Source organism: Haplochromis burtoni, unplaced genomic scaffold, assembly GCF_018398535.1.
Source record: "Haplochromis burtoni strain Fernald_Lab_line unplaced genomic scaffold, NCSU_Asbu1 Contig_101, whole genome shotgun sequence".
Lineage (NCBI taxonomy): Eukaryota > Metazoa > Chordata > Actinopteri > Cichliformes > Cichlidae > Haplochromis > Haplochromis burtoni.
Genome location: NW_024582462.1, coordinates 1156892 through 1173485, shown reverse-complemented (window position 1 = coordinate 1173485; position 16594 = coordinate 1156892). Strand labels below are relative to the sequence as shown.

The 16594-nt window shown below is 38.2% G+C and overlaps 1 protein-coding gene across 2 annotated transcripts in view; it reads right to left on the bottom strand.

The window, feature by feature from the left end:
• The window catches only part of LOC102310872 (cadherin-18), a 182092-nt gene that overhangs the window by 88032 nt on the left and 77466 nt on the right, over positions 1-16594 (bottom strand). Inside the window, exon 1 of one of the 2 annotated variants that reach the window (XM_005932085.3) lies at positions 5836-6081. The exons of the other annotated variant lie outside the window; for it this stretch is intronic. The gene's annotated coding sequence lies outside the window, so the exon portion shown is untranslated. Of the gene's footprint in view, positions 1-5835; positions 6082-16594 lie in introns of those variants that run through there. 2 annotated transcript variants of the gene reach the window in all.

Sequence of the window (16594 nt, the reverse complement as noted above, 5' to 3'; positions counted from 1 at the left end):
ACAGACTGTGACACACACCATGCTGAGAGATGCTAAATTTTCAACTAATAGCTCTTTAGGTATTCCACTTGTTGGTGCAGAAAATTTTATTCCTGTGAAACTGTTATCTTTGTTACTAGCAGCCTGTCACAAAACCATATAATTTGTTTCCATTTTCAACACATTTTCCTAAAGTTGCAACTTAAAATGGGTTCTTTGCTAAACTGTCTGCTATGTGTAGACACAACACTGGTTTATTTCTTGAGCCATTTCTTGAGCCTCGTTTGTGTTTGAATGAGTCATAAGCCGATGTTAAGTGGTTCAACAAACTAAAAAAATCTTTCGACCTTCAGAAAGCCTGAAGATCTATTGCGGAAGACAACTTTAAAAATTACCAGGAAGTCTGAGTGCCTTGTAGAAACGTATGAAGAAATGTGGATTGACTCCAGACTTTCACACACTACTGTAGATGGACTGTATTCTTTAAAGTCCTATTAACGCTAAAAAACACAATATGTCTTCAGATGTCTCCTGTTAATGAAAAGAATGTGTTTCGTTTACCGGAGGTTTAATCCCATTTTGGATATAATGAAATGAATAAATGTGCATAAACAGTGTTGAACTGTTCTTGAGCATAATGCTAAATATCAGCCACATTACTCTAGATTTACATTCTGACGTTCTAGAATTTTTGGACTTGGGACTACGTATAATAAAAGATGTAACCAGGTGAATATGGTGAGTGTGACCAAAAAGGTGTATCCACAACACACTCAAGCAAAGAAGAAAATAAAATACTGTGAGGCAGCCTTCAGGATCCCAGTCACAAATGCACAGTGATTACATAATGACAGTTCACCCGTAAGAGCTATGTAATAAAAAGAAAAAAAAAGGAAAGTCTCTGAACAAACCCTAACAAATGTGAAATGGAAATCCAACCCCTCTAATAGTACATTAAGTATTCATGCAGCACATTGGCAATCAAATGGCTCTGTTTTCATGGCTGGCAAAGTCATTCTTCCAATAAAACACTGGACAAATATTCAGACAAAATGCTCTCATATACTTTCCTTTTTTCTCTCTTTTACAGGACACCTACATTTTCATTCATTTATATTTCACTTCATACACTTTTGTCTTCATTTAAATAAAGCATTGTGCAAAAACTGATTTTTAGATGCATTGTTTTTATGTAATTCTCCTTAATGGCACTATACTCATTCTGACAGAACACAAAGCCTGTCTCCTGTACAAGAGACCAGTGTTTCAACTAAATCCTTAAAAGGCATTTTTCAGTGCTTAGAGAGCTGTGAGCTGGGGCTTTTGTCTGCTGAAAGTTAGCAGATGCTGGAGACGGGGAGAAGACGGGGCTCCTGTTAAGATTGGACGAGTCATTTTAAGGATCCTAAAGTTTAAAAGAAGCCAAAAGAATTCCTCCAAAATCGTTCAACGAAAAACTCTGGTTATGGATTCATTCTTTAGCCAAATAGGAACAGGTTTATCATTCACTTTGTGTTACTGAGAAACCACAAAGCAATGGCCTACAGGCTTGCCAATGATCACACTTCCATTTATAGTGGTGAGTGCTCTATAAGGAAATGCTTTACTGCTCTTTCGTCACTGACAGTGAGAGTAGGAGATGAATCATTCTAATGTTGCTCTCCCCCATACAGAAGACACCCATAGTGCAATAATGTCAGGGTGATGCAGACTGCTCGGAGTTCCACTGTAAGCAGTGAAACCCTAAATCAAAATATAGGAAACGCTAGATGCCACCTGACCTGAAATGGCGAGTTAAAAGTAGAAGAAATGATTCAGGCTCTTACTGGTGGGTATTAATGAGTCAGCTTTGTGTTATTGGGTTTTGCTGAATCACTGATTTTTCTTTGCCTTTCTTCTAAGAAAAGGAAGACCAAGGCTCCTCCAGGATTATTTGATCTGAGCCACTGCCACGTATCAGTTAAGCAGTGTGGGCCAAGACCTGATCAACTAACTGTCCATAATTGCAACTTTAATAGCGTGAACAGGAGAGCACAGAAACTTTAGCAAAAGGTGCCTGTTAAGGAATCCTAATGACTATCTTATAACTATCTCACAATGGATGATAGTAAGCACCGATCCTGATTAACTAAACTGGTTAACAAGTGTACAGTAGGCACTTACCATAGGACAATGGATTATATACCAAAATATCAGGAATATGTGATAAAATATGAACTCCAGACAGTATGATATCAGTGAATCCAACATACTTCACCCCATTTAAATGATTTTCTACAAATCTTAAAACTATTTTACTAAAAAAGCAGTGATGAAACCAGAATGGGTTACAATTCAGCTTGAAAGATGTCTGTATTTTATTTTATTTTATTTTTTAACTTTGTTCTGCACCTCATTTGCAACAATCATTTTCAATTATATCCTGGTAAAGGTGTCCCCTGGATTCTCTCAGTTCCTTAATTTTTATTAGGGCTGCTTTTTCTCCCTCCATCAGCTGTTCAAATTAGCTATTTCTTTCTTTTTTTTCTTACTTGTTTCAAATTAATGACTGCTGCCCCTGCCGGGAATTTAAAATACAGTGTTTAGTGCATGATTAACTCTCAATTTGAGAACTCATTTTTGCGTGTATGAATACATTCCCATCAAGGTGTCATGTCGCAGAAGTTTAACAACAAAATCCCATACATCATTTAACACTGCAAGCCACACAATACAGTCACACTGCTGCATTACAAGCAGGGGATTATTTCACCATCCTGGATTTAGAAGAAGATTGCAGTGCTGACAAGACTCGTCAACACTTGCTTTTCCAAATCTATTATTCTTCCTTGAATTATGTTCTTATGTTTTATGTGCTATTGAGCACACATAGGGCGAGTATGACCACCTTTGCTCTCTGGGAAGAGATTGTTTGGAGGCATGATTCATCTTTTAAATGACCTTTTTGAATGTGCTGTTGGAGCAATAACAATCCACTGTTCTTATTGCTGTCTAGTCTCCTAGAGATATGACAGAACCTTGGTGTTCAGTTAGACAAACTTATCAAAGAAACGATCAAAACATTGCCTTTCAGAGTTCTTTGGCACAGTTGTTTGTGGCTAGCAGGGGGTAGCTGAGTGTAGCTTTCCTATAATTTGAATGCCTTCTCTGAAATTGCACCTAGTTTGACAAACTGTTATTTTGTAGCTGCCATGCTGAGTGTTTAAGATGCCTGCTCTGTTACAAACACACTGATAATTGACTGATAATTGCTAAATTTTTCACACTTCAGTTGACACTTGACTTTATGGTAATGTTTGCATAACTCGCATCAAACAAGGATTTCAGTGATTAACATGTTCACTTTGGCCTTGATGCATTTATCACACTATGAACCATATGCATTATACACAGCGTGATATTCAAACACTTACAGATGATTTTAAATGCAGCTTGCTTAAAATCAAATTTGACTGAATGGTGCAATTAGCTCTGGACACTTTGGAGAAAATAAAAATCTTCCATATCAACCAAGAGTGTCTAATGAAGTCAAGTCAGACTACTTTAGTACATCTGCATTTCACCTTGGATTATTACCAGGCAGGTAATGATCTCTAATGTGCCACTCCATCTTATTGGATAGATGCATCCTACATGATCATCTGGTCTGTTAAATGCTGGAATTACATGATTTGCGTGTGTGTGTGTGTGTGTGTGTGTGTGTGTGTGTGTGTGTGTGCACGTTTTTAGAAAATGAATTTAACTCCAATCATTCACTCATTATTTCACAGAAGTTCATTATAATTTGTAAAACTTACTATCTGGGCCATGTTACCAGGTAAAAAAAAAATATAGGTGTGTGCAGGTTCATGTCAACATCGTAGATTTAACACATCTTACTCAGATGAACATGAAACTGAGGCTGGTCACCTAAAACTGCGAAGTCAGTCTATCTGCTCCTCTTTAGCTCTTATTTTTTTAGGTATTTTATTTTTGCTAGTGCAGCTGGTGGGTTATGTTTTGCATATGTTGCCATGCTATTCCAGACTCTTCCACTTGCCAGATTAAATTGGGCAGATGACCAGTACATTTCAGATTCAAGCACCAACTCTTAAGGCCTCTTTAGAACCCAGTCAGCTGCCTCAGTTTTGCTTCAACCACATGCATAGAAATGATGATAAAGTTAACACTTGCTGTGTTATGTTCCTGCTATCATTATAACTGGACTTTAAAGGCTGTGATAATTAATTCAAAGCTTAGGTCAGTAATCGTGTGGTGCTCCTGTAACATCTTCTGACAAATATTCGAAAAATAGGCGATAATGGCTTATCCAGGCAAACACAGAAAGATAAGACTGGCAATTTGTAGCACAGTTCTGCAGAGGGCCTTTCCTTCATGAAATGAATGCAAGTATGTGATGCCTTTTACATACAGAAGGTCACTGTTGTCACCAAACTACTGGTCTTCAGTCTGGCTCTGAAACTAATCAGTGATGTTTGATTGATTAATTATTGGAGCCACCTATAATGCAGAAGTACGAAGTGAGTGTTGGTAAAAGCTTTCCAAATGTGGGCCTTTAGTGATTTTTGCACCATGGAATACTCTTATGGCCATTTTAAGTCATCTTTCACCATCCTATCAACTAAACCCTTGGCCAAGTATCTGGCAAATGTTTGACAAATTAACTGATACTAAAATACAGATTTGTTTTTCCTCTAATTATATCTAAATTAGCAATTGGAATAGTATCCACTGAGTATTCCCAGGGCCCCAAATAAAGAAAAGGAACATTCGTACACAGAACCTTTTTCATAAGAAACAGGATTTGCATTTCTGTCTACATCAATGTCAGAACTCCAACAGTAGCAACCAGATGGTTTTTAATAAAGCCATTCAGTATTCAGCTATGAAGCAAATATCATCCTTTTCCCAGACACTGCAGCCCAAAACATGCCACTGAATTGCATGACACTTGGCATCTTTTTTCTCAAACATTTGCAAACACATCAAAGAGGTGAGGATCCCTGAAAGATGCAGCGCAAGACTGGCAGCTATACAATCCACCCTGTGCTTACCAGGAGCCAATCAACGCAACATTAACAGGGACAGCTAAACAACTGACACTTGCCTTAGGCATTTTTACATTTTTACACACACACACACACACACACACACACACACACACACACACACACACACACACACACACACACACACACGACTGTCAAAGCATCTCCCAGAATTCAGATAACTGAGGCATTCACTCTAAATGCGCCTTTATTTCTGTCTCCCTACAGAGAGACGGGGTCTGGTGCGGAGAGAGAAAGCTCTACTTAGAGAAGCTGCAGTCAATGAGTGGACTCTTGTTTCCTGCAGTGCGCGTAAAATTCAGTCTGGCTACACTGGTGCGGCACACACATCAGAGGTATCGGATAGCCTCCAACTCCCACTCTGTTAGAGCAGCCTGTCCATCATTCATAACTCCACCGAGCCGATGTGTGAAACAACACCCCGGGAGAAAAGACCGAAACGCCTCAGAGCCAAATACACTTCTGATAACCCCAAAAAATGACTGTGCGCACTCTTTTACTTTCTCCCCCCCCCCCCCCCCCCACCTTCTCATGTCCGTTTCTTTCCGCCTAGTGCTCAATTTCACGCGGGGTGAAAACGCAAACGCGCGCACGGTCAAACTCGTCTTAGAAGCGCGTACTCACACGCGCAAGACCCCCAGGCAATTTATTTACCAGGTCTATGAAGCACAGCAGCGTATACGCGGAGGCACAAGCACGCCACCGAGAGTTAAACGCACACATACAAATGGCAACTTAAAATAGGTTAGACAGCGAAAAAAGCCAGACAAACTTATTTTTCTCTTACCTGTCCACGCGCACCCCCCTGAACCCACATGACAGCTGATTAAGGGCGAAAAGAATGCTCGCGTTTGAGTTTTTTCCCCATCCTCTGCTTTTCTGCGTCTCTTTCAATTCCCTTCCTCTACCACTGTCATCCTCTCCAGGGCAAAGCTTCACAGCGCGGCTTGCAGAGAGCCGACACTCTCCCTTCCTTCCCGTGTGCGTGTGCGCGTATGTGCGAGAGACCGGACGAGAGCCGTGTCGGTGCGTGTGTGCGCATCTCTCCGCCAATGAATCCTCCAATCGCGCCCGGTTACTGCGGCGGCTCAAGTCGAGGAAGGCGCGGGATTGGTCGGTTTTCAGATCAATCCACGGCTCTGAAACTCGCCTCGCAGCGCCCCCCCCCCCCCCCCCACCTCTCTCCATTATCTCCCTCTCTTCCTCTTCTCCTGTCTTTCTCTGTTAACACGTGATTATGTAAGATAGTGATCAGGAAGCGATACGTTATCCCATTCTCATTTTCTTACACACTCACACATACACACACACAGAGCACCAGACACAGCCTACCTTCCTAGAGCGTCCCAGCAGAATACAGAACACAACGAACACTACTTCATGGCAAGAGAAGGAGTGTACTCGAAACTGAAAAAAAAATGGCAAATTGAAAGTTTAAAGGCTTTAAAAAGTTACTGAGGGTGTTTTACCGTTTTCTAAATATCATTATTATTATGTTCATGTGCAAATCATCTAAAAAAGTTACTTCCATTGAACATTTCATTAATTACACCTTGCTACCACTGGATTGGACCCTTCTTTTGCCTTCAGAAGTGCCTTAGTTATTTGTGGCATATACAGCATTGCAACACCACCACCAGCAGTAGCCTGAATCATTGATACAAGGCAGGATGGAGCCATACTTTCATGTTGTTTACACCGAATTCTGACTGTAGCGTTCGAATGTTACAGCAGAAATTGAAACTTATCAGACATGATGGTGTTTAACAATTTTTCTGTCGTCTAGTCGTAATGAGCCTGGTTGAATTGTGCAGTTTTCTCTGCTTAGCTCACCGGAGTAGCACTTAGTGTGGTCTTCTGCTGCCGTAGACCATCTGTTTCAAGTTGAATGTGTTATGCTGAAGAGCATCTCTGAATGCAGAAGCTGGTTGGATAAAGCATTTATTTGAGCTACTGTTACCTTCCTGTTAGCTCAAAACAGTCTGTGTCTTTCTCCTCAGACCTCTGGTATCAGCAAGGCATTTTCTCCTAGAGAACTGTCACTCACTGGATACTTTGTCTGTTTTGGACCATTCTTTGTAAACCCTAGAGATGGTTGTGTGGGGAAAATCCCAGTAGACCTGCAGATTCGAAAATCCTCAGACCAGCCCATCTGGCATCAACCACCATGCCACATTCAAATTCACTTAAATCACCTTTTTCCCCCATCCTGGTGTTTGGATTGAATTACAGCAGGTTATCATGACTCCATACCATATGATTAGATATTTCCATTAACGAGCACCTGAACAGGTATACCTAATAAAGTGGTTGGTGAGTGTATATGTAGTCTGTTTTTCACTTGAAGCTAGAGTTTCATTTTAAAAGCACAAGAGACTCTAAATCAAATTGGTGTTTAGAACAGTGGGAGCAACAGACTTAATATTAAGTTCTCATTTTAAGTGTTTAAAACTAATTCAGTTCCAAATTGTCTTTGTTTTCTTTTACCCTTCCCACACTGAGTTTTCCAATTGTTAAAATAAAAAATATATATATATTTTTTAAATCAAAAGTTTGTGATTAAGATTTATGAATTCATAGCACATTGCTGTTAGCAATTCTGACTCAAAGCATTGAAATGAATAGTAAACAAAAGCATTAAACCACATAAATGGACAGTAGAAGAAAGTAAATGCTGATGCCCTCGAGGGGGAAAATTATAAACAGCAAGCTACAGTTCAGTCATAAATTACAGCATAACAGAAATTCTTATAGTTAAATCAGACCTCAGTGTAACTCAGTTGCTCAAGCCCAGACATGATTCATCATCAACATAAAGAAATGAAAAAGCAGAAAAGTAGGCATAAAATGTCATATATTGTACTGGCCGGCAAAAAGACTCACATGAATGTGTGTGTTTAAGTTCAAACTGCTAATTTAGTTGTGATGTATTGGTTGTTTGTCATATTGAGTTTTGAATGTGATTGTTGTGAAAATGGGATTTCCAGTGTTTTGTATGGCTGACAAAATTATGAAGGTTCAGCCAGCAAATAGCTACCATTGTCAAGATTTCTGTAGCAAATGAGAATGTCTGGCCAGTGCTCATCTTCAGGGGGGGGGTGTTAAAATTTTCAGAAGCAGTATTTCATCAGCTGTGTTATAACTGTGAGTCGCAAATAGTAGGAGAATCATGAGAGAAGCTGATTTAAGTTGATATCTTGCCAGAATTCATCAAACAAGGTACACAGGTGATGGCATGCAAGTTGAGTCCCAGTTTAGCATGAGGGATGATGTTTTTACGCATATAGATGTGTAGTACTTCATTATATCAATAAAATGTGAGATTGCACCAGTAACACTTAATTAATGCTTGATTTATAGTGCTGCATTAAATCTACACTGTTGCTCTGGCGTGTCCTATGCCGCAACTGTAACAAGTATGCTTGGAAGTAATATGAGATGTAAACACAGTATATTGATTGACATATGGATAATGTCTTTGTGAAAGAAAACAAAATAGACTGTAATTGTATTTATGTTTCACATTATGCTAATTCAGTACCTTGTATTTTATCAATTTTTTGTTTTGCTTTTTTGTTTTCATGGCCCTGACTATACATGCATTGACTCACTTGGCTCTGAAGTTGTTTCTTTTCTTTAGCTTATGATATCTTAGCTCAAAATCCAACATAAACAGCTCAGTTTCACTCGTGCAAAGCTGACACGCCAGCACCAAAATATAAATGCAAACAGCGATGTCGCCCACAATGACAAAGTCTCTACAGGGATTCAACTCAGTGCTAAATTTAAACTTAACAGATTAATAATGCCAAACAACTGGTAGTGATACACTATTAAGCTTCCATGCAACACAAGACTATAATATAATTTTTTATATTGCAAAACTGTTTCTGTAGGCTACAATAATAATAATAATAATAATAATAATAATAATAATAATAATTATTATTATTATTATTATTATTATTATTATTATTATTATTATTATTACGAACATGCCTGACCAAATAATTGGTCTGCGATTTGGAGGGATAAAAGCTACACTTCTGAGGTTGATCTTTGCCCAGTGCAGTGCTAGCAGGAGGGTCTGTTTCTGATTTTTTTTTTTTTTTCCTCATAAAAAATTTTCTGATTGGGAAAAAAAACCATTTATATGTGATATAATATTTCAAAAGCTTTCAACCCAATCAAACATACTTAGCTTTAAAATGGAGCACTCGTTAAAAACATGTAGCATCTGTTAGATTCTCTGGTTGAGATTTCTGAACCACTAGGAGTTGAGCACTTTCATCCTCCAGAATCTCAATAGTGCCATAAGTGAAGCATGGCTAGCAATTACTCCGGTGAGTTCAGAAGGAGGGAGTGAGGTCAACATCTAAGCAGTGGTATTCAAGTAAAACATGGTGAAGATTTATAAAGTTTAATTTGCTTCTCTGGCATTTTCTAAGACGAAAATGTATAGATTTCAAAATTTGAAATTTCTTCTACTAGCTTATCTTTTATGTCTCAAAGAAATGAAAACTTATATCCTTCCTGGGTTTACTATATACATTAGTTTCTGCTCCAGCATACTGTTGTCTGCAGTGTCTTTAAGCACTCAAAAGTTTTACACATTAACCTCATTGTTACAAATATAGACTCCAGGCATAAGGAGTGTGGTTTTCCACACTTTGTGCAAAAGTCTGGGGCCATCTTTTGCTAGGAAAATGCTAGGATACAGTAGTTTAATGAGCTACAGTACAATCAGCTTCTTGTTCTGTTGTACATCTTTCAACCTCCTCAAAATATATTAACAACATTTGGTCTCTTCACTTCTTAAGACCAGTTACCACTTTTTTCAGTCCAGTTCTTGAGTAATAACTCGTTGTTTTCTCACTTTTTCCCTTCTCTAAGAATGGCTTCTTGACAACCATCCTTCCACTGAAACCATTTCTAACAAGGTTTCAGTGAACAGGTTCAATTGAAGGGCCAAAGGATGCATTTCTAAGACCCCGTGTCAGGTCTTTGTTGGATTTTTTTTTAGATATTTCTTAAGGACATGACGTTCTGTTCCTCCTTAAAAGCTGTTTCTAAATCACCTTTTTAGTGCCTATCAAATTGTGTTATCATTGGCATTTTTCATTGATTCAGCTAAAGAAATGGGAACAAATTATGTGATTTTTGTGACATGCTGCTAGCAATAAAGTGCCCTAAAAGCAGTTTAAAACAGGTAATTTGCCAAGTTGTTTTTATGTAGACACAACACTGGTTGATATTTTAAATTATGTAGGTGTGTTTTTAATACTTGACTTATAAGTCATTTATGTAGCTTATCAAACAAAAACAACATTTATGATAAATTAAGATCCATGAACTGAGTCCAGCTGTCCCATGTATTCATACCAACTGAATTTTAATTTTTCTGTACAGAATAGATTCCTTTGTGAAAAAACAGAAATGTATTGGTCAGTTCTGGCCTTGCTGTGCATATGTAATGTACTGAGCCACTGAATAAAGGTTTGTTTTATTTTGAATCTGTCCTTGTATTGCTTTACAATGCTCTATGAAATTTGAAGCTGCATCTTCAGCCACATGTGCATCCATAAAGAAAAACTTTCCTACTCAAGTGTCAGCACATCTCATGTCACTGTCAGGCTGTCACAGTGTCTGTCCCTTGGGGCTTTTAGATGTTGTTTGTCTGGCCACAACTTGACCCAAGAATAAATGCACAGACTCACAGCATGAACAAACAGCATCACAGAATATCCAAAACTTATTTTTAATATATTCAACAGCTGGTCAAATATTAATTCTCTAATCCCCACTACACAAAAGTAAACCACTAAACAATCTTTTAGCCTGTTAGTGAGAATGGATTAAATTAGCTAAATGTGTTAGATGTTATTATCTGAGTAAATCCATAAATCCATAGAATTCCAATATTCCAATATAATAACAATAATAATAGGTGAGTGAAATGGCAGTATAAATTGATTTAAAGTTAACCATGTAAAATTATACTCTGCCATGTCCTTAATTATTCTTTTATTCTTCTAGCTTGCTGTGCATCCTGTTGGCATCCTCTACTGCAGGTGTTTCTTTCAAGCTTTCTCACTATTTCCCACCATCCTGAGTTCTGTCTCTTGACTTTCCATTTAATTTTGAGAGTCACTTTTCTTGTGCATCTTGCTTTAGTTATTTAATATATGTCTTTGTTGCCAGCTGTGTAGCTCCCTAGTATTTTTATGCATTGCCATACACAAGTTTTTGCTCTTTTGTTTATTTTATTTTTTGATTTATGTATATGCCATTCATTATTATCATTTTTAATGATGAGTTGATGGTGCAGTGATGATATCATTAATAATAATGATGTACTACAACTTTGTCCTGATTTTGCATTTCACTTCAGAAGAAAAATAGGATCTAAATGCAAACAAAAAAACTAACAGAGGCAGAATACAAGGAACAAAAGTGTTCTTTCATGAACCTGTTGGAAGTAACATTGGTACAATGGGGCAACAAATGAAACATAGCGAATACCCAGCAATTAACAGATGAGTCCAACGAAGAATAATCCAAAATGTAAACAAGAGTGAATCCAATAGGTGACCAAGAACATGGGAAATAAAGCTGAGACAGGTTCACAGCAGCGACACAACTGACAAGAAACACTTGGCACTGTATGGGGAGCTGACAGGAAATGAGCCACAAGTGGAAACGATTAGGGCGAAAGGAAGAAAACAAAGGTAGCAAACCAACCAAAGAGACACCAAATAAATTGAATACTAAAATAAAGCATGAGGTGACTTCAGACTAAAACAAAAACAAAACAATGAACACTGACAGGGTGAACTGGAGACAAAGGCAAAAAAGAGCCATTAGACGAACAAGAAAAAACCAAACAGATGAAAAACTCTAAGGGCATTGCAGTTATTCAGTGTAGGAAACACCAGGAAGTCCAGTTGTTTAATGATTACTAGGGCAAACGGCAAACAATATGTCTTGAAATTATACTGATATTCTATAGAACTGTCCTGCTAAAACAACACACAAAATAAGTCTGCTTTTTTATCCCGAGTCTATGAGTGCATTCCGCCTCTTAGCTTAACGACAGTCCTTTTTTAGTTTCAAAATACAATCATCTCCTATAACCAGCACTTCTCAGCTTGGCTGCACTGTGTTTCATGGGTTCAGAGGCCAATTACACTGTTTGGAAACTCTTTTTCAGCACGGTGCTCTGCATTATTTGACTTTCACTCTTTCCTTTCTATCAGTCAACCACTCTTTACCGCTCTCTTCTGCACACACACATTCACATCACTCAGCTACCCTTGGGCCAGCTGTTGAGTTCGCCTATGAATCCAGCTATGCTATTGCTCTCTCTGGATCCAAAGGGAAACTTAATGAATAATGAACACAGCGGTGAAATGGGAGAGTGGGGGTGGAGGATGAGTACAGGAGTGGGGGAGAGAGAGGCCCTTCAAGAGCAGGATACGTTGGAGAGATTGAGGGAGGGCAACTTGTTAGTGTTCTGCCATCAATTAGGCCACAGAGGAGACATGAAGAGAATGGAGGCTGATGCATCACGGGGTTCTGTAAACCAGAGTGTGCTTGCTGAGGAGACAGATTAGGCGTCAGAGACGAGGAGGAGAACAGCAAGATGAGAGACAGAAGGAAGTGGACATGGAGAGACAGGGGTCTCGAAGGCATCGGTTCCTCAGCACACTGCCTCCAGCTTCATCTATCATCCAAGCCTAGTTCTTCCTGCCAAGACAACTGTGTTTCTGGTCTGGATCCAGAGTTGGCATACAGCTTCAAAAACATTCTAAAAAGGATGTGCTCAGTATATTAAACAAAGTAATGACTCTCCTTGAAACGGCAGGCAGGTGTTTTTAGTCTTAGCACTTAAAACAAAAAAAAAACAAAAAAAACCCTCTCACACTTCATGAGGATCGGACTTTTCCATTACTGCCAGATGTTCAGACTGTATTTTACACTTTCACAGGCATTTGTGCAGTACAAGTAGCTGGTTTAAATCATAATCCTGGTGTTACTTTTGGTCCTTCATATGTCGTCCTAAATTATTGCTGTTTGTGTTTCTAAAAAAATTAGAGCATGCAGCTTTCTGGTTTTAGTTAGTTGCAAAATATCATCCCAATTATTTTAAGTTTAAGAATTGTATTTATAACCACTGGCAATGCTTTGCAGCAATATCAGTACAGGTAGTCAGGGCTGTCTCCTACAGATTAAATATTAATACACAACTAATTTTAAAAGCCTTTGTTGACTCTGCCGTGTAATATATGCATCACTTGTAGACGTTATAGCTGATTTTTCTGGATTAGGTTTAGAAGAGAATCGTTTGTAATGTTATATCAGGCAATCCACATTGTTGACATCAGCTAGTCTGAGTGCCAAGCCACAATTCCTTGTGTCCAATTGGCAAATTCCAAATAGTGTGAGATATTTAAGTTGCTTTGGTCACTTTACAGTTGCTGCACATATGCAAACCTCTTTGCAACCCACCTCCATCCAATCTCCTCCTTTTACTTAATTACTGTGTCACTTTTGTCACTGATGTCTGCTCTGTTCTGTACAAAACAAAAACCTCTGACTTTCAACTCATGTGTCTGGCAAACACAAAATAATGCTCCTGAGATTTTGTATTGTTAGTCTTGTGTTTTGGTTTGACTTTAAGTTTGGTTACTTTCCTTGTGCCTCTAGTTTTCCTGCCTCATGTTTTCCCCAGTCTTTGTCGTCATCTTTAGTGTTAAATGCCATGTCTCTGTGTCAGTTGGGGTTACTCCTTGTTTTACTTTGAATGTTTGGGTAAGGTGAAATACCCAGAAATATCTCCTTTTCCTAATTGATTTTCCTAGACCTTGGTGGAAACCATCATGATGTCGAGGAAAGTTGCAAAGGAGAATTGATAAACACTTAGGAAAAGAGAATGGTTAATGCACTTACACTAGAATCTGTAACAATGTGACAGCTGATATCTGCTGTTTTGAAACTACAATATCAAGCAGATGCAGTTAAAATGCACAGCTTAGTTCACCCCTAATGTGCTCTTACTGTGAAAAACAATAAATGTTTTGTGTATTTTCCTGCTGGAGACTATAATTCCTTATGAGTGTAACTCCTTTCCTGCTCCTTTTTTATGATTTGTTTCAGAATGAGGTAGTATTCTGTCCATTAATACTGATCCAGATTGAAGCTAAACCCAAAGTGAAAAATGAATTCATGATCATACAAAAAGCTGACAATGCAAAAATTGTCTCTCATTGCATTTTGATCATTGACTATACCTCACAATCTGGAATAAGGGAGTTTATATCCAGTTTATACTGAATTTAGGAGGCTACGGACATGCAACCAGTACTTATAGTTAACATTTATATGGTATGCAGCACTTTGTCAGTATTGTTGATCGTTTCCATGAATGGTCGAATGTTGCATCGCTATGAATAGTGTGACAGAATTACTACTTCTCTACTCTTCAGTCATAAAGGAGGCCAGGATTCCAGTTCACTTGACAGTATTGTAAAATCTTTGGTGGAATAAGTGAGATGAGGACATGTTATTCTGGCAGACTGATATAAAGCAATCCATACATTCTGGTTTCTCAGAAACTCCAGTCACTGGTTACTGTTCATAAAGTTATAATTGCTTGTGGTAACCAGCACTTAAATTATAGCTGATTAATTATTTTCTCCCTCTAAACTCCACTTTAAGCTATTAGGTGACAACTTCCTGATTCTATTTAAGACTGCATGTGTTTAAGGGATCAAATGTTTATTATGACATAAAATACACCAGGTTCAAGTTTTAAAAAAGTGTATGAAGTTCACAATATGGTAAAATGTAAAGTTTCATCAAAGAGTAGCAAATAGCCAGTAAACCTGTATGAAGGTGACAAGAAGTGAATGATTTCAACGATGGTTCAATAATGAAGGCCTAAATAACTTCCTTGAAATTATGAGTATGAAACTGTAAACACGAATGCTTCTTCCTTATGACAAGCTACACATTGCTTCAGAGGTTACTTGGGTATCGATCTGCAGGGCCATTTCTCTGCATGATGTCTATTTCCCTGACGGGTTTTTAATGACGTGTCAGTAAATCATTTTGCCAGGGGGGCTAAACGGGGAAGAGCTTTTAACGATACTCTGAGATTACAGTGTGCTCCTTGGACAAGTTTGTAAGCGATTAACTTGTGAGGATGTTGTGTTGTACAAGATAGCCAGTTTATTTATTTATTTCTTTATTTTAATTGTGAACGGTTCTGTGGACACTTCATATATAAGAGATATTTGGTCAATTAATCACAGCTAAGCAGAACTGAGGGATTATGCACTTGAGTGAATCTCATTTCAAGCTGCTGGTTTGGGCGGGTGTGTGCACTGGAACTGTTGTGGACACAGACAAATGGCAGAGGCAGCCGGCTATACTGAAGCTGGGAGACACATATCAGCAGAGTAGGACTGGGAATTTGTTTTCCTTCCACAGCACATTTAATTTATATGTTGCTGACGAGCATCAAGGTTACACACTGCCCTAACATTTAAAATACATGTACCACTTTTCCCTCTGTGGAGAATACTTGGAGTACTGTTACACATGAGCACTTAACCAGCCAAAACAAATTGCTGCTCAGGAATCAAACAAATCGCTGTTTTTTCCGCCGACTATGGAAACATTGTTTCCTCATTAGAATGCATCAAACGTCTTGCTGAAGAGCATGCTGCCTCTAAAGGGCTGCAACACTACAGTATCTCATGCACAATGGTTTGTGAATATCGGAGTGTCTACAGTTAATGTTTTAGAAAATCTGCTGAGTAGCTAAAGGATTTAGAGAACTTTTAAAAGAATACATGATATTAGTTGAAATTATTACATTAAAATATGCTTTTGGAAAATGGTATAACTTCTAGTTTTGAAGGGCCTTTGAAAGTAGCCTGATTTTATAAATTTGCCTAATTACAGAAACTCAATGGATTTGAAATAATAACAGTGAAAATGTGATTAAAATGTAGACTTTTAGCTCTGTTTTTAGGCTTAGTTGCAAAGGTCATTGACGTCCAAAGGCTGTTGGAGAAATGACTGAGCGGAAGTTAAATTGCTAAATTATATGATCTTGTTTCCTTATTCTTTTATGAGACACTAAGAAGACTCCAAGCGTTGGATTTGCATTACAAGATGCACAAGATAGGAAGTCTAAGTGGCCGTCACTGCCTGTAACTTTAACAAAAGCCTACGACAGAGATAGAAGAAGCTTTACGAGTGACAAAATACATCCTCCACCTCAGAAAGGTGGTCACTGATAATAACCCACTAATCGTGACTGGGTTTCCATGGTAAAGGTGCATCCCTTTACAATGACTTCTGATTTATACACAAATAAACAAACAAATAAAGAACGACAAAAAGGAAAATAGTGGTGCAAATGAAGGTAGATCATATTTCACATCCCTATGACTGTCAGAAGATGTTTTCATATCCCAAAGTTTTTGCAACATGAACACATTCCAAATGAGCACATATTTCTTTAAAAAACTCAAATC